Source organism: Apteryx rowi, unplaced genomic scaffold (assembly GCF_003343035.1).
Source record: "Apteryx rowi isolate R43461 unplaced genomic scaffold, aptRow1 scaffold_8, whole genome shotgun sequence".
Taxonomy (NCBI): domain Eukaryota; kingdom Metazoa; phylum Chordata; class Aves; order Apterygiformes; family Apterygidae; genus Apteryx; species Apteryx rowi.
In genome coordinates, this window is record NW_020451093.1 from 7,681,422 (window position 1) to 7,699,571 (window position 18,150).

The following is an 18,150-nucleotide window of genomic DNA, read 5'->3' on the forward strand; positions in this document are numbered from 1 at the left end:
GCACGTTCATGCGTCATTGCTTCCGACAGGGAAAGACGCGGGGTGTCTGTGCTCTTCTAGTGTGCTGGTGTCCTTGGCGCTCACCTCTGTTTCGCATTCGTGACGTTTTGTTTCCCTGTGTTTGCTTCCGTTCATCATCCCACCTTTACCGTCCCGTCAGCGCTGCCTTCGTGAAAGCCAGGACAGAATACTTGCTCTCTTTTGGGAAACTTCTGGGTTCTTCTTGATTTCTACCCAATTTCACTTCACAGTGAAACTCTCCTTTTATTTATTTTTTATTTCCTTCCTTATCTGTGTGACTAAACTAGCTTTTGCTATTTGTTTTACTGTTCAGTGCAAAGTCTAAGGGAGTTTGACTTTAGTTAATTCTCTGCTTATCCCAACACTTTCTAACTGCGAGTCTTATTTACAAATCCTCATTCCCTGTTGATTATCTTTCTGCTTCTAATATGTTACTTGAAATGGTAAATCCAGTTAGCTAACGCTTGTGTCTTTTCCTACAACGTTTTCCACCTTGTTTGAGGAAAAAATGTCTAAGTTATTCTTCCATCCGGCTGTTGTCTTCATGATATTCCAATTTCAGAATTAAAATGATTTAATTTGCTACAAGTTTCCTTGCAATCGTTCCATTATCAGTAAAGATTTCAGCTGCATGAGCTTACATGTAGCTATTTCAATCTGTGTTTTATCATTCTTCCTCTTATATTTTTTTTTATGCTTGAATGAATATGCCAATATTGGGATAGACAGAGAAGCACAGACGCATGGACAGGTAAACATTGTTATACTAGTCATAAGTAAAGCTTTTAAGCACTTCACTCCAAGGTCAAGAATGCATCTGTGTATGCTGGAATTGCAACAATATGTTCAAAGTAGCTCTAAAATATAAATGCGATGAAAATCTATTGCCATCTATCTCTGTTCTGTTTGTTAGTGAACTAGTCCTCTAATTTGATTAAAGGTTTTAACAACAATAACAAAAAAGTAAGTCTGATTTTCATTAAGGTTTTTTGTCTTGTTGAGTATCATTTGCATCTGTTTATTTTTGCCTTTATGGGTTCAATTAAGGCAGTAAAAATGCCTTAGAATAAATATTTGTATTTTTAAAGCTCTGAGCTCTGCTGGCTGAACTTAATAGATGCTTCATCACGTGTAGCTGGGAAAATGCAAGCAAGTCGAGAGGTGGGCTCCCCGGCTTTCGTGTTAGCGATGAGCAAGCCTTGGGGGACGCAGCAACCAGCCCCCGGTGCTTTGAGCCTCCAGACCAGAGCAGCCCTGCTCCAGTTCTCCCTCTCAGGCTCCTGCCGCCCGGCAGGGATCCTGGCATCCCCGTTTCTCCTGGGGCTGCAGAGCGGTTTCCTTCTACGTTCGTTTGTGTGGGAAGGGAGCATATGGGCTTCTCCTGTTTACCTGTTTTTTAGTTTAATACAAAATCCTAAACAATCCCCTTTGATGTGTCTGGCCCTGAGTGTGAGCTGGTGCTATACCGAGGTTGCCACCGACATAAATCTCCGTCAGACCCAGTTTTCTCTCTGGTAACACCTTCCAGTGGCAGCTCCTCATTAGCAACACTAAAAAGCTATAGCATCTTCTTTGCCCTTGCAAACTGTTATGCAAATAGCTTTCGCTGACAGCATAAATACATTCATTTTAGTGTCGCACTAATTGATTTTAGCTCATTAGGAGTGATTTTGCCCTAATTTGATAAGGAAGTGTGAAACTATTTTTCCCAACAGCAGGTTTGTTATTTGTTGAGGTATTAGGAAAGTGCTAATTAGACACAGTTCTTCTGTCATGTTGATGGTTTTAGGAGTGTTCACCGTACAGAGTGAATAGGCTCTCAGACAACTGTGCCTGTTGCTTGATGCAGTTAGTCAAGTGAAGTTAATTATGCAAATGCAAGAGGCATGTGGCACATATGGATGTGTGTCAAAGACAGCAGCACACCCCTTTGTTTCTGTTTTATATGAATTTCTTGAAGAGGAGGGACAGAAGCCCTTAGTACCTCTTTTAGATAGATGAGTACCTTGTGTGCTTCCTAGCAAGGTCTTTTTCCTTAGAAATTGTTCCGTGTCCCATCGTACACATGGAGACTGAAGTTTCTCTGCAGAAATGACTCTTCAGTAAAACCGAGCTAAAATCTGATTCTCCAAGTTACATGCTCATTTTGCTTAGCTTGGGACAGACTTTCCCCCTCCTTTACTGTATTTCCCGGTGGCATAGGTCCGTTAGTGTTGCCTTCATCTATCTCCAAGAGATATGGAGAGGGCTCTAGGGAGAGAGGTACCGAGAGAGGTATACAGAGGACTCTGTATTCGATGGAGCTGTTGTTTGCACTGGCATAGCAAACCCTGTGGCTCTGGGGGCAAAGAGGTGCCCAAGGAAAGTCCTTGTTTTGCCACAGTAATAGTGTAGTCCACCTGGCTTAGTGCCACTAAAGTGGATTCCCCCGAGTGTTTCTAAGGACCTTTTGGATCCAGAGCTGTATGAAGGCTGGAATGTCTATTTTACTGGAAATCTTGATATTTCAAAAATGGTTTTCATTTTACTGGAAATAAAGCCAAGTATTTTCAAACTTCTATGTGAAAGTCAAAAAAGAAAAGTTTTGAAAGCATTGCTTTTTTCCAAAAAGAGAGTTTCCAAAAGAAAATTATTCCAAATTTTTTCTATGCCATCAATCACCGACATTCTATTTCATGAAAAACAGTGACCATCATGGGCAAGAAAAAAACAGTGAAAATTTGTGTAGATGAAAATTGCCAGATCAGCTTGTATAGTACCATGGGATGTAAAGGAGGGAGGGATATGTTGTGGTCGGGTTCTGTAGGTTTACGTCTGTTACGAGTTTTGCACTATGTCCCTCAGACCAAACCTTGAAGCGGGAGGAGCAACCACGTCCAGCCCAGCACGTCAGCAATGTCCCGCTCCCCTGCTCCGCTTTCTGGCTCTTTTTCATAGAAGTTTGTGTAAAGAAGAAAGGGACAGGCAGCCGGGTGGCACTCACGTGTGTGTGCACACCAACGCAGGTGCACACACGTGGAGGCTTTTCAAGCGCTCCTGAATCTGAGTGAAGGATTTGCCGCTAATATTAGATTGCACGGATTTCAAGAAATGACACAAATTAATGATGAGGCTGAGAATATAGATTGCTCACAGATGGTAACTGGAGACAGGAACAGTAATGGGACATAGACTAATCGAGATGAGAAAGTAACAGAAAAAAAGTAATAGCTTCAAAAAGCTGAGTAAAAAGTAATTGAAGTGAGAGCACCGGAGAAACGAGATGTGTTTCTGCTCTCCTTTCCACCACTAACTCCATGGAGTTCGGTCCTGACTTGTGTGAGTGCTAACTCAGGGTGAGACCAGGTCTTGAGGTCTCCTCCACGGAGATTGCTGTCAATACATGTCAGGAGGATGCTTTCTGCTCAGCCGTACCGGAGACAAGGCTACGGGGTAGGGGGTCGGTACGGGGTACTGCGCCGGGGGAGCCTGGCCGTCTGTGTGAGCCCCGCGGTGGGCTCCTGACAAAGGCCAGCTCCAGACGAGAAAGGCTGAAATGAAAAATGGCTGGAGCGATCAACGCCGTAACACCGTTGCTGGCATCAGCCATCGTTGGGCCTTAACGTGATAACCCGAGGCCGGCTTAGACTTTGGGCGGACAATGGTCTGTAACAGTGGTGGGCTAAAATATCTATTTCCCTCTGTTATATGCTCTTTAAAAACTCAGTTTCAACTGTAAGTGTTTCCTGTATCAATTTCTTCCTTCATTAGCTGTGTTTTTTTAAGTTCTAATGAACTTAGTTTGTTTTGAGGTGCAAGAAGAAATTTAAGCATCCATCACTGCTTGCAAGGCACCTTGTCCCAGCCTCTAGATTGATTCAAGCTAGACTACAAATACGCCTTACAATAACATGTCTGAGCTAACTGACTGTGACAGCCTTGTGCAGTGACCCCAAACATCTCTCTTAACAAGTTTATTTGTTCTTTTTTCAAATAATTTTTGTTAAAGCAAACATGAAAGGGCTGAAGCCACAGACTTCAAATCTAGGTTGAGATTCAAATCTTAGTTTGGGGCAGGTCAGGAATGCCTGGGTTGGGTTTCCTGTCTTGATCACTTGCAGGCCTGGGCTCCAATTTCAAAAATCTAAAGTTTCACTAATTTTCTGCATAGAGGCCGAATCCCGTGCGGCTTCTGGCCTTCCACAGTGTGACAATATTGCCAAACAGGCACAAATAACAGTGTTATAACAAGTGTGCAGAAACCGTATGTTCAGATGAACTCCATTTCATCCATTCTGTAGCAAACTAGAAACATAAGGCTAGGAAGGACTTTGAGAGGTCGCCCAGTCCTTTCTTTGCCGTAAAGGAAAGCTGGCAATGCCCAAGTCATTTCTGACACATCCTTTTAGCCGGTCCCTAAAACCCAACATCTCTTGCTAGATTGGAGTTATGGAGAGGACAGTCCAGCAGGCACTCATTAGAGGCTGGACGTGCAGTAACACAGCCAATAGGTGGGACAGGATACCCAGGAAAGAAAAGATGTGAAGCACTAAGCAGGAATATATTGTAAGAAGAGAGAGTTTTTTATGATAAATGAGCCATTTTTACCACTAATCCACATACAGACAGTGTTCCAAACAGGGCAGTAATACAATATCTAAAACTACATTTAAATACTTCATGATGTTAGCAGATCAGTGGCTTTTCACTATTTTTTTCCAAGTTTTGATCGCTAGAAAATCCTGCTGTCCGGGCCTGCATGAGCGTTTCGGTAAAATGTGAGATTTGCGTTAGGATAACCCTTTGGTCCACCATGGCAGCGCTCCCTCGCAGCACTGCTGGGTGATTTCCTATCATATGCTCTTTTCAGCCTTATTCAGAATGGTTTCAAAGCATGAGACATCCGCAGTTACATGGCGTATCACTTGTATTATTAGCAGAGAATTCATGATTTTTGGACCTAGCTGTTAACACTCTCTATTTTTTAATCTCCTTTACTGTTCAGGTTATATTTGGTTGACAATGAAATGACAGGTATATTTTTATGACTACTACTTTTAGCTTGACAGAATGCTTTCATTGCCAAAATGAATACGATTGGTCAAATTATCATATCTCAACATTAAAGCTACTATTATTAGAGTAAATTGTATTTTTTTCCCCAGGATTTCCGGCTCTAGACTTTCTAACGTGCTTTATAAGTCGTAGTATTCTCTTGTGAGGACAATTATTTCTACTAGGTCAAAAGCGCTGAGAAAGAGGCTCAGGAGGTGACACAGGCAACGGGCTTATGGAGAAGGCAGAGGCATCGCTGTGGCTGGGGCTGCTGGGGGAACTCTGCTGAGCTGCCTGAACCCTATTCGCCAGGTTAAAAATCTCTTTTTCACAATCCATGCCATAAGTACCAAAAATACTAATGAGTATACACCACCAGATATGGCTTCCTTCAGTCCTGTCTTCTACCGGACTCTAAAAATGGTGGCTTCTTAGTTCAAGTTCATGCAAATTACCTTCTGTAGTATATCAAAAATTATTTGAATGAAATGCATTTGAAAAAAAACATTTCAAGGAATAGCTAATAATGTCTCCATCTTCACTGTGAGCATATGGATCAGGTGAGCACAAAGTCACCTTAAAACACTACCCAACACCGATTTAGACTTAGCACTAGCAAAGTCTGAGTCAGTCTATACGGCAAAACAATAATAAAGGGATAAATTTACCCTTTTGTGAAATAGGATGGAGTTGTTAAAAAATATTTAAAAGTAAATATTTTGGAAAGTATGTTCCAAATATATATGTTCAATAAAGTGCATTGCTAATAATCCAGAAACAATGTTGCTCATTTGAGTTGAATTCATCTTTCGATTGTTCTGATAGTGGCAGAGCAGCTTGAGTGCTAAAATTTCTCCTAGCCGTTTGTGGAGAACAGCATTTCTTGTGTTTAATCTTTCTAACGTACGCTGGATATTGATCCACTGAGGACGTAGCGATGATTCAAACTGAAGGTGCCTGATCCTGCCCCTGCGCGCAGCAGCGCCCTGGCCGGCGGGAGGAGGACCGGGGCAGCATGCCCTCTTAAGTCCTCTGCACAAAACCCACGACAGGGAGAAAACTGCCTTTAGAAAAAGCAAATGCTGTATCAGAGAGAGAGAGAGAGCATCGCAAGTTTGTTATCCCATCAAGGATTTGAAATTCCTCAAGTGTGCCCAGTTTTCCTCAGCTGAGAGCCTAAGCTTGCAGTCCTGTTTCAGCCCCATTTTTTGGAGTGTAAATGTTTTCTAGTTCTGCAGCGGTAATCTCCAGGCAAGAAAAGCCTGCAGCTGTCCTTGTCCCACTTTTCCTCTCCGAATACTTGTTCCAGGCAAGGCCAGAGAATTTTCTATCAACATATTGATCTGTCTAAACCTTATTAAGAGGGGCAGCAGGTTCAGGCACGTCTCAGACACATGTTTGCACACTTCCCCTCATTTTTTGTTTGTGTTCCTGTTTCTCTATTAAGCTTAAATCTGAAAATAAACAGTATGGGAATACCTACGGGTTTTTTCAGCGGTGTTTGAACTGCATCAAAGTGAAAGCCTGGGTTAAATGTGGTTACCCAAGATAACTCCACCTGTGAAAAGAGGCTGGTATTTTCTTTTTCCCCGAAGGTAAATTTAGCGCCTCGTCTGACTGCCGTGAGGGCGCAATCCTCTTTTCTCCACGGGGCGGGAAGCAGCTGAAATCATTCTGATAGCGTATGAGCACCGCGAAAAGGTGTTTCCTGGATGTCGGATGTGCACCGGGCGGTGAGCGCAGCCGCCCAGCGCCGGGAGGGGAAGGCTGCGCGTGGGGACCGGCTGCGGGGCTGGCTTCGTCTCTCTGTGCGCTGCCTTGCCCTCCGCAGCCGCCGCAGCCACCGCAGCACCAGCCATGGGCTGCCCCCGGCTCCGGGAAATGTTGTGGCAGGGGACGTGGAAACCAGGGCGATGCGATGGCCAAGCCGGCTGGTCTGCTCTACCCTGGTTTTGCAGGTTTGCATGGGAAACATATCCCTTAAGCTCTGCTCCAAGGAAGGAGTAATCTAAATCATAGGAAGACTTTGTAGCATATTAATGGATGGAGGTGTGTTATCATGCCAACACAAACTTCCTCCCTGGGCTCGAGGAATTCCATTAATCTCAAAATGTCTCAACTTTCTAACCTGCAAGAATGAGGCAGTTATACGCTGCTTCTCTGCCAGACACCTAATGCATAAAGACAATTGCACCGTGCTTTGAGATCCATGCCCAGAAAACGCTGTACAAATGCAATACTGTCATGTTTACACGATGGTGCTTTCCACACACAGTATGATATAATATAATGGAAACGTCCCCATCAACACAGAAATGCAGATACCAGTAATTACAGATGTAACCTTCCGGGGGTATTTCAGCACATTTCACTTTGTAAAGTAGATGCCAAGACCAGCAGCAGATAATAGCAATAACCAGGAGAGCACGAGACAGAGCCTCAAATTGCATGATGTGTCTACGCTCCCTTACAAGCTGCGACCAGGCATTAAACACCTCTTCCATAGCTCGGAGAATTAATAACAGGTTGGGGAACCTTCTCCCTTCATGTGACAATCTTCCATCCAGCTCAGGGCAACGGTGACAGCAATGTGTTTCCCTCTGCTGATTATTTTGTGGCAGTAATTAGCAGCTTCGCTGGCGGGCTCTAGCAGAGGGGCCGGTGCCGGAGCGGCGGTGGGAGCTCACTACGCTGTACTTGCCCGGCAGCGCTGTGCATGGCCCACCTGGAGCTAGCGCCTTGCGGCATTTTGGTGCACGTGTTTTCAGGTTGGAGGTGGGACCGAGAAAGGGTTGGGAGGAGAGTGATGTTTTAAAACGTTTGCGTCTTCTTTTTCAGTGTTCTGTCTTAAAAATGTATTTCTTCATGTTTTTGGATCTACTTCTTTCATCAAAACCCAATCATCATGCTTGACCCCTTTCTAAACACTTTACTAGACTACAATTCCAGCTAATAAGCCATCCAGCCTGAACTTAATTTCGTCATGCAGTGACACAGGAATGTGGTTTAAACTCGATGGTTGCCCCAGTTCACTCTCTTCTTGCTACAGCCCTAAATCATTCCAACTAGGTAGAACAATCACCATCTTCAATGCAGATCTGAATCTGGAGAAATAAATTCAGTTATCCCCACCAGCTGGAGGAACCTATTTTATGTTGTGTTCCAGCTGAGCCGTTGCTTCCTGTACCAAAACCGTATCTGAGACCCATACTCATCCTTTTCAGGAAACACAACCCAGAAAAATACGTGTAAAAGTAACTGAAGTAACATCCTTCCCTCTACCTGAGCACCGTGTCGGGACGTACAGCCATGACTAAGAAAGTCTAATATATGGAAACTGCTCAGTCTCATGTCTGCTAAAACAACCAAAACCCAGCACCTGCGAGAGGAAACAAAGGTGACCTGAACTGTCTCGGATTAAGATATAGCAAAGAAGGGCGGATTTTAAGTATTCTTGAAGACGTACTGGTTGGCAAATTTGGTATTCAATGCTTTCAAAAGCCTCACCAGGTGCCTGCAACCTTTGGCCTATAAAACTGTTCTGAAGAAAAATTGCTTTTTTAGTTAATTAAATGTCTAACTTAGGTATTCACAGAACATCACCCACTTAAAATACGACAGTGAGTAAACCAGAAGTGATAACTGTCCTCACAAAACACAAAATAAATCTGTATCAGGTTTTACCCTCAGATAGACAGTAATAGCATGACTTCGAGGGGACATGCGTAACTTTGAGTAGAGCATAGATCCTAAAAACTTATTGCCTATGGTCTGTTCTTTTAAACCTGTCCAATCAGTTTAAGCAGCACATCAAGGATATAGGGAATACGTGGTCATCAGTAAATATGCATCACTAATTTGATCACATAAATCCTGGAAAATGGTCATCTTACCCCACCATAAGAGCTACCAAAAAACTGACTTAGAAAAGGCAAGCATTAAAAAAATTATCGTCAAAGTCTCTAAACATTGACCCTGTCTGTCCATATCTCTCCACTGCTCTTCCATCTGTATGTTTTCCATAGAAAGTAGCTTGGTATGAAAAAATATAGATTAAAACGTGATAAAATCACCAGATGACCTATTACAAATGACAAGGTTAATACTCTCTTAGTCAATCACCATGCATTTCACAACATGACGGTTCAGATAGCTGCAAAATGGATTTGTGCGTTCATCATAAGGAATGCAGAGGCTATTTCCAGATCTGTGCAGGCCATCTGGGTCTAATCTAGTGAAAGGGGCCCCATCACCTTCCCGTTCACAATTACTGCAGCCTTTCACAAAACACACTGCAGTGTGGTTTTTTAATGTCACAGGGGAGCTGGACCAGGATTCTCGAAATTCTGAATCTTTCCTCTGATGTCTAGTGAAGATCAAATTTTTGCCAGCCTGTGAAATAGTTGTAACGGGACAAGTCCACGTATATTGAACAAGTCCATTTTATAGCCATAAAACGTTCAGGCTTCAAGGGCAGTACTCGTGCATGGTAGTTCCACCACCACATCAAAAGTAGCTCGATCATTAGCTACCAAGCTGTGAGGAAAGGACCTCTGATTTTTTTCAAGATTTGTTTCTCTGGGAGGGCTCGAATCAGCAAGTGAAAAGAAAATATTGGGAAAAAAAGCAACAACTCTGTAATGCTACTTGATCAGATCAAAGCCAGGAGGCATCAGACCTGGGGGTTCGGGTCCCATCTCCCATTTCCCTGCTGAGCAGCAACTTGTCCCAGTGCTCTGAACCCCACCAGTGGAGACCCCTTCGGTTGAGGCTGCTGAAGGGTTTGCCCAGCTAAGAGGACTCTCGCATCACTGGAACACTGATACTGCTACAGCTTATTGCCATTACTGTTGTTATTATTATTATTAATAATGTTTTATTTCATTTAACTGTTGACAGTACAATCACAACAGCTAAACAGCCATCACTTGTTCTGTCTAGGTGCGTGGTAAAAGACAGACTTTATGCACAGAGGTAGTCTCTTTTATTGCTACTTGATAGGCCAATACGTGGGTAAATAAGAGAGCTTTGCTAACCTCACTGAGCCCATAAGCATTGCCTGGGAAGAATCAGTTCCCACCGCTCAGTGCATGCAGCAAGGTGTTAAACCGGGATAATATCATTTTGCCTTGGCATCCCAAAAAAAACAGAGTTTGCACTGAGCATACTTGGTTCGTGCTGAAGCTCCTCGCATTGGGCCGCAGGGAGCGACGAGCTGGTGCGGCAGGTCCGGCTCCGGTGCAGCCCCTGCTCCCAGCAGCCTGTCGGCGGGAGGTTGAGAGGGGATGGTGTCCACCACCACCAGGATGCTCTGAAGAAGCCGGGACAGTTTGGCAACCCTTAACAAAGTACCCAGCTGCTGAAGCAGGATTTGGAAACGCAGGGGGAAGAAACTGAGATGCAGCCTGAACTTGTAAAATTCGATCTCGCAAGATTTGGCTTCCAGGCCCGTGCGCCACTGATAATATTTGCAAACACAGCAACTGCAGTAAGCGTTGCAGTTTTAGATCGTAATGCAATCAGACACGTAGTTACTTCCATGTGTGTCTGCCAGCCAAGTGAAGGGGAAAACAGAAAGAGACACTTTGAGCAGCTTTGAAAGCTAAACTGGTGCAAGATGTACGATCAATAATTAGAATTGGCAGAGTTCGCTGGAGACAGAGGCAGGAGTCCATTGGTAATCAGTCAGCATCCCCGCGGCAGGAGACAGAGTATCGCAGTGAAAAGTTAATCACTGTTCTGTGCATTATGCATGAGATTTGATTTTTGCATGCTGTAGTCTTTTATCAATGAAAACATGGCAAATAGGGTAAGAGAATACGTATTGTCTAACAGGAGAAACAATAGTTTTCCTCCCAAGGTGCCCAGACTGCTACAACCGGACACGTCAATGACAAATGACTCACGTTTCTTAACGGCTGCGGGAGTGAAATACTTCCTCTCTATGGTGCTGTTTTCCTGTTCATAGAGGGCAGTAGGTGAGAGCAAGAATCTTAAATAAAGAAAACGGGGCTATATCCTCCCCGGAAATTTGGCTACTAATAATACCAGTGGAATGATGCTGAATTACACCAGGCAAGAACCTGAGCAATTTTGTACAGAGAAAAAGAGGGCAATCCTCTGCTGTAGCATGAGGTTGAAAATAAAATATCATTTCTTTTAATTTGTGGGTCTTGCTAATATTTATTCGTGTGTATTTGGGAAGAGATGGTGGCAGGTGGCAGTTTGCCGTTGTTTTCCTTTATTTAATCCTTATTGTGGGTTGAATTCTGCCCACAAGCACCAAAGTTCTGCAAAATCTCTCTCTGGCAGCGCTGGAACCTGCGTGGGAGATTAAAGCTTTGGAAATCGTATTGCAGCCAGACCATAATTTGGAGACACCGTTACAGTTGGAAAAGCATTAAATTAGTTAAGAGTGGTCGATTAGATGTAACTAGTGAGTGTCTGTCTTTTCGCTCTCTCCGGGTATGGCACCCCCCCAGACGAATAAATCAATCATAACTACAGAAGTGATCTAAAACGCTTTGCAGCAATCAGCTGCTGAAATGGCAGGCTAATTCCAGTTGCTCGAGCGCTCTGCCTGCAAAACCCGTGCGGCAGCAATGCCGTATGAGCTGCAGCTGCTCATCAGCGTGAGGGACGTCTGCTTCTCATCTCGGCAATTAACACAACCTGGGACGTGTGCCTGGGTTTTCTGGTCAGCGTTTGAACTTCAGCAATGAACTTAAATCAGCCCTGCAGGGCAAATGAAACCTGTGCAAACTCCTGGGACTCGCGTTATGAGCCCAGTTTAATTTGATGGCAAACTGGCCTCCAGAACAGCTGGTGCAGCCTTGTGCTGCGTATTTAATGCGGGCCCCATTTGCAGAGGCAGAACGGGCTGCTCAGTCTCCTGCCAGCACCACCGAGGAGCTGCGTTACCTGCTCTCCGGAGCAGGCATATGTCCCAGCCGGAGCCGGTTTCACCACCGTTGGCGTGGTGCCCCTCCGAGTCTGCTGCACTAACTCTTCCAGGCAAAGTTTATGTTCATTCACTGGCTTTTTTGCTTTTTTTTTTCCCCACTTGCCTGGCTCAGGATCTGTCTCCTCTAATGAGTCCGTTCAAAGAGAGACGCGGTGCTGTTCCCTTTGCGCTGCTGCCCGCCGGGCGGGCGAGGGGCCGGCCAGCCGCCGCGCTTGCCAGCAAGGTCCGGCGCCGCTTGTGGGCTTCGTTTGCATGGTAAGGCTAACGAAGGCACTGCGTGGGGAGCACATTTACCAGGCAAACAGTTCCTGGCACTTCTCAGATCATGTCGCTGTATTAAAAATACTTAGAGTATTGAAAAAAGATAGATTTACAATTTAGGTAAAATATGTAAGCAGGAAACTGGCTCACAATATTGATCTGGTTAATGTAGAAAGATTTTAGAGCAAGGAAAAACCAATTACTGCAGTTAGGCTATGGTCTGTCTGCAAGACTTATGCACGGCTTATATGTCATGGGTGCTCAGACGCAGACCTCGCAAGGTTTATTGCCCGGCTCGTTCTGCCAAGACTTTGCATTAAATGAATGAAAAGCAAGAAATTACTCATCTGTAAATGACAGTACATGTCAGAGCCACTGCACTGACCCAGATGAGTATTAGCACAAGGGCAAAGGGTGGGAGATAAGTGATTAAGGCATTTGTGTACAAATCAGTTCTCGATTCTGGTGTGTGTCTAATAGATGTATTATCCTTTTTTCTGAACTACTGCAAAACTCTCCTTGAATAACTGGCTGGTCCCTGGTTCTTGTATTATCTGGAAGGTGAATAACAACCGATCTGTCTTTTCTTAGATGATTCCGTCTTTCTTGCTGCCCATGTGGTTTCTAGCCTGTGATTGGAAAAAAAACCCAGGACTTCATTTAATTGGGTTCAAACAAAAGCTTTCCCTGAACTGGAAGGGTCCTAGGCAGGGTGGCCCCGCAGGAGGGGAGATGGGGGGCTCGCGCGTAGCCACTTTCCCGAGTCGCCGATCGCCCCTCGGTGGCGGCGGTGGCCATTCCTCAGCTCGCCCCGGGGGTGCGAGGAACCCCCGGCGCGACACCCTCCCCTGCTCCCAAAAGCTCCCCCGGGGCCAGGATGTCTTGGCGGAGCCGTGCGGAGGGAGCGGGAGGCGGTTCCCGCGGCCGGCGGCGGCCGGGGCTCAGGTGGCGAGCTGCCGCGGCGGCGGTGCGCCAGCAGCCTCGCGTCTCGCCGGGCTCTTGGCACGGCGCCGGGCGGCTGGTGCCCCGTCCCCCCTCCCCTCGACGCCCTCTCCTTTCGGCTTGCATCCGATTAGGGGACGTATTGTGTCCCCGGGAGGAACGGGAGCCTCCAACAAAAGGCTGCCGGCGGGGTTTCCCGCGCGGCGCGGCGCCGGAGCAGAGCGCTGCAAAGCCTGGCGGTTGAGAACATCCCAAAAACGTGGAGGTGGGAGACGCTTTCAATCAGCTCGTTTGATGCGACTCGGATAGAAAACAGGAAAGTTGAGCAGTTTTCCATCAAAACCCTGCTGAGCTGTAGCTGATGCATCTGGGAAGGCAGGAGGCCTGCTCTCGGCAATGGCTCGGTGCCAGCTGAGCTGGCTTTTCCCCCAAAGAGGAGCACTTTTTTATTAAAAAGGAAAATTGTGCTAAGGTTAAGGAGAGAAGCGGAGCAGTCTCCCGACGTCTAAGGGTCTGCTCGCCTGCTAAGCCGAGCAGCAGCCCGGGGCGGGGAGGCGTTCCGGCAGGCGCGCACAGCTCAGACTCATGCTTCATGTCAGCGCTAGAGGGAGGTGAACAGATTCCGCCGCCGGCATCTCTGCAAGCGGCGGAGCCCCTTCCCACTGCCGCGTTTTGTAACCGTTTACGTGTGTGCGGAACGGAGGGAATCTGCCCCGTTGTGCTGCGCCCTCGAGCTCGCTCAGACGCGCAGGGGGAGCACGGGAAGAGCGGGCACGAGCTCCGAGGTGGATCTGCCCTGCCCCTCTCCAAACGTGAGCTCCGCCAAGGCTGACAAGGGTTTAAATGGGAACAAGTGAGGTTTTCCTGAAATGAGAACTAGGCTCTTGATCATTATCTGATGTTCTCATTACGTGTGACATGTTTTAAATGAAAAGTTAATGGTTGCCAGGCGCTCTACCACGTAGCCTTCGTTCTGCTAATGATAGCACCAGTGATCTAATTAAAATAATGTGTGCATGCATAAATATACATACCTCAGAGGTAAGTGCTGCAGAATATTTTGGGACTTGAAGTAGAAGTTACTTAACGTGTGCTGATTTTTGCAACGAAATGGCCTGTAATACCTTTAATACCTAATTTTCCGTGCAGAAGTACGAGCTGCTAATACATACTTGATTGCACTGCAGGAATATCCAGTAATCGCTGCTTCAGATCAGATAGGCACAGTACCAAGACAGGTACAAAGGCATTCTCTTCTTCAAAGCATTTACAATAATAGACGAAGAAATGGTGAAACAGAGCGAAGAGGAGCGTGAGAGGAGCGGAGTGCCAAGCAGCAGCGCGGAGCCGCTCCGTGGGAGCCCGGGATCTCACACCCCCGGAAGCGCAGCCGGTTCCCATCCACAGCCCTACCCAGCTCGGCATATCTGATGTTTGCTCTTCCCAGCTGTGCATGTGGGCAAACAAAATTTGAATAACTGCTGGTGGTTAATCAGAAAAATATCTCTGGACACACGCTGTAAACAGCTCGAAGAGTGCGTATGTTAATAGACCGCAGGAATGAAAGCCGCGCAGGCTGCCTGCGCCAAGGCGGCCTCGTTAGACCCATTAAAACGGAGACGAGATTCCCCGTGTTTGGAAGGCAACCTGTACTGTGAGCGACGTGCAAGCGGCTCGAACAAATGGAAATAGGATGAAAACGATCCCTCTCCTGCTACTGTCCTTGTGCTTTGTCTCTCCGAGCGAAACGCAAGGCGGGTGAGAGAAATGAGCTCGGCCATAAACACGCTGTCGACGCATCAAATGCGAAAAGGAGCGGTGGGGAGACGTTGCCCTCGGCCGCTAACGCGTCGTTATCTCCAGGGGCCTAGCAGAGTTAGACCACGGAGCACCAGGATTAAGGGCCGAAAGCGTTTCGCATTCGAGCGTGCGATGTAATGAAAGGACGCCTTGGTTTTGAGCCTAGCTGCACGAGCAGGGTGATGGTAAAAAAGGCTCCGTCTTCTGTAGGCTTCTGGTACCTGGCTGTCTTATTACAAGAAACTGGAAACCACTTGGCAAAATGGAACAGGTTTATGTGCAAGACATCATTTCAAAGCAAAATTTCTCTGAAACCTTGATTTAATAAAAAATAAAAAATCTGGAAATCTTCCTTTTAACTGCTTTTTCCAAGTCCTTGCTGTGCCAAATTTCCTGAATGTTTTGATTCTGAATCTATTATGGCTCGTGATTGTCAAGATCAAAAAGCAATAAATGCACCGTTGGCTTTGTGCAGGTTTAACGTCCAATTTCTTTTAACTAAGCGCAGAAGACAATATGAATGAAAGGAGAGACCCCGGCATTATTCCTAGGGGAGGATATTCAGGGAAGCGAGAGACATTGTAGCATAAAAGTAAAACAATTTGGGGCATTTGAAATGGCAATGAAAGGTGGAGGGGATTCAGGCCCAGGGGGATGCGACAAATGAGGGAGAACAGGGGACGGTGCGACAACAGAGGAGGCATGAAAGAAGAAACGGGCAGAGACGAGAGAAAGGGAACAAGCCAATTAAATGCAGATACCGTCTCACAGCAGCGCTGCCTACGTCTGTGTCTGCAGAAATCAATGAGCGTGCGTGTCGGCCTCAAAGGAAACGGGGCCGATCCCCGTCCCCGCAGAGCCGGCCGCGCGCTGCTTCCAGCCTGGCCTTGTTAAGGGTTTCGCGAGCTCTCTGTACCCGCAAGGAGTAGTAGGGATCAAGGCTCCTGAAAAATTCCAGAGAGACGTCTGATACTTGCGTAATTCAGCTCTCGGTTTGAAAATTTGGGCTAAGTTTTCGGTTTCTAATTTCACTTGATTTCCTAGCTCAGCAGAATAAGACGAACCAGCTGTGGTTCCAAGGCAGAACCACTTGCAGCGTGGGGCAGACTAACTCCTCTGCCACAAAATATTGTGAGTGCATGTAGCTGTGCCGAGACCGGACACTTGCTCTTTTGTATGGCAGCTTGGGTGTTTTCCGTTTGATGGGCACTGCTACTGCTTTCTGAATGAAATTTTCCAGTGATCCATGGTAAAATCCAGTGGCAAGCAATTTGCAAGAATGTCTGAAATACATGCAGGAGACGGTGGGTTAATGCCCTCGGAATTTCTGCAATGAAAGCGAATTAAAGCTAATGGGAGGATTTATTAAAGATGAGGGGGAGATTTTTTTTTTTTTTTTTTTTTGGGCTACCATCATGAAGTGCTTATGAGGAAAGAATGGGAAAAAGCTGTTTTAGGAGCTAAATTCTAAGCTAAGCACAGAAAAGAAAGAATTGCGACACTGAATCAGATGGGTTGTTCATCTAGTCCGAGCATCCTCTCTCTCCAACAGCGGTGGTTTCAGGTCCTTCAAAGGAAGCAGAAAAGCCTGGGTGTTCAGACGTCGGAAGCAGGCCTTCTGTTGCTGTACAGATTGGTAGGTGGAGCATGCAACTTCTGGTTTTTTGCCTTTTTTTGAGTTGTACGCACAGCCCATGCAACTCTTGACGCCCTTTCTCGCCTGTGCCCTTGCCCAGCCCAGGCCAGTCCAAGCGCAGAACCCGTTTGGGCTGGGACTAACTGGGCTGGGGCTAGCAGCACTGCTGGGGCAATGAGTGTGGGGTGGCTAGAAGGCCTCCAGATCCCAAATTGGGGATATTATGACCTTGGCATGGCTATTTCGCGCCTCTTGCTCCCTTAATCTTGTGGCGGTTAAGAAACAGGCGGAATGAAAGGATGTGTGTTGCCTCCTTCCCTGTGTCTACAAGGCCCACAGCATTTCCGGCAGGCGCCAGGTCCTCCCGCGGGAGGGGAAGGGTGGCTGGGCAGAGACGGCGTTCGAGGTGAAGCTTCGTCGCTCGTTGGAGCTACAGGGCAGCCACGAACCTCTCTTGTAGCAGTTTGCTGTGTGCACTGGCTTAGGAAAGCACGGGAGTTACCCATGCATCTGGGAGCTTTGCGCGTGCAGGGATAGAGCGCTAAGCCCAGAGGGTTCAGATCCAGGCTTCCAGACAACTGTTTATAATCAGAGAACAAAAATGAGGACCAGCAGGTCTCTGAGGACATATGCTGGTGAAGTCCCCGGTGGTTACCGGAGAGAAAAGCAGTGGCTGATATCCAGCAAAGTGCTGCCAAGGCCTGTGGGACCGGCGGGAGAGCAGAATGGGGAGCCGGTGGGACAAAGGAGGTCCGGACAAAGAGGCGCTGATTCCGAGTGCTACACGCACTCCCGCTTCCCTGAGTGCTGGCAGGCTCTAGCGCGTGTACATGCAACGGACAGTTTTTACAGCTGCAACCAGTTGACTGCCTCCATGGTCAAGTGTGATACTTAGCAGACAAAATATATAAAATAAAACAGCTTAGTAAAAGCTCTGGAAGATATTTATATGCATTCTTGTAAAACACTGATTAACTGCGTGGCAATATTTCAGTCTGTCGCTTAATGTTTACATAATTTTATCTTCATTTTCCATTCGCGAGCAAACCGCAGCGGCTCCCGCTCAGCATGTTGCTGGGGCCTTTTCTTGCTCAACCAGGAGAAAAATACGGCTGAGAAGGAGCGGGGAAGCGGCAACGTCTGTTCCACCAGGTGGGGGGAGAGTGGCCCTGCTCCCTGGGCGCCTACGCGGATGCGTGCCAGCCCCGGGCGCTGAGCTCCGGCCCCGTGCCCAAGGCAGTCCTTTTTTACGCAAGAGAGGAGAACTCGGACGCGGGTCCAAGTGCCGCAGAACATAGAAACGCTGCAGCGACCGTGCTCCGCTCCTCCCTGTAAAGCTTGGCCGCCAAATTTAGTTTGTCCTCTTTGAAGACTAGCGTGTAAAAAGCCCCGAAATTCCCTCGCTGGTTAAAGACATGGAGATAAAAGACAGAAAATTATGACTAGACAATATGAATGGTCTGGTTAGGTGATTTATGACCTTTTTTCCAGA

The 18,150-nt window shown here is 46.6% G+C and overlaps 1 long non-coding RNA gene across 3 annotated transcripts in view; it reads left to right on the forward strand.

Annotated features, from left to right (window-relative positions):
• LOC112977098 overlaps positions 1–18,150 on the forward strand; it is a 97,775-nt gene that overhangs the window by 59,115 nt on the left and 20,510 nt on the right. The window contains exon 4 of one of the 3 annotated variants that reach the window (XR_003257323.1): positions 14,410–15,450. The exons of the other annotated variants lie outside the window; for them this stretch is intronic. This is a non-coding gene — a long non-coding RNA (uncharacterized LOC112977098). Of the gene's footprint in view, positions 1–14,409; positions 15,451–18,150 lie in introns of those variants that run through there. 3 annotated transcript variants of the gene reach the window in all.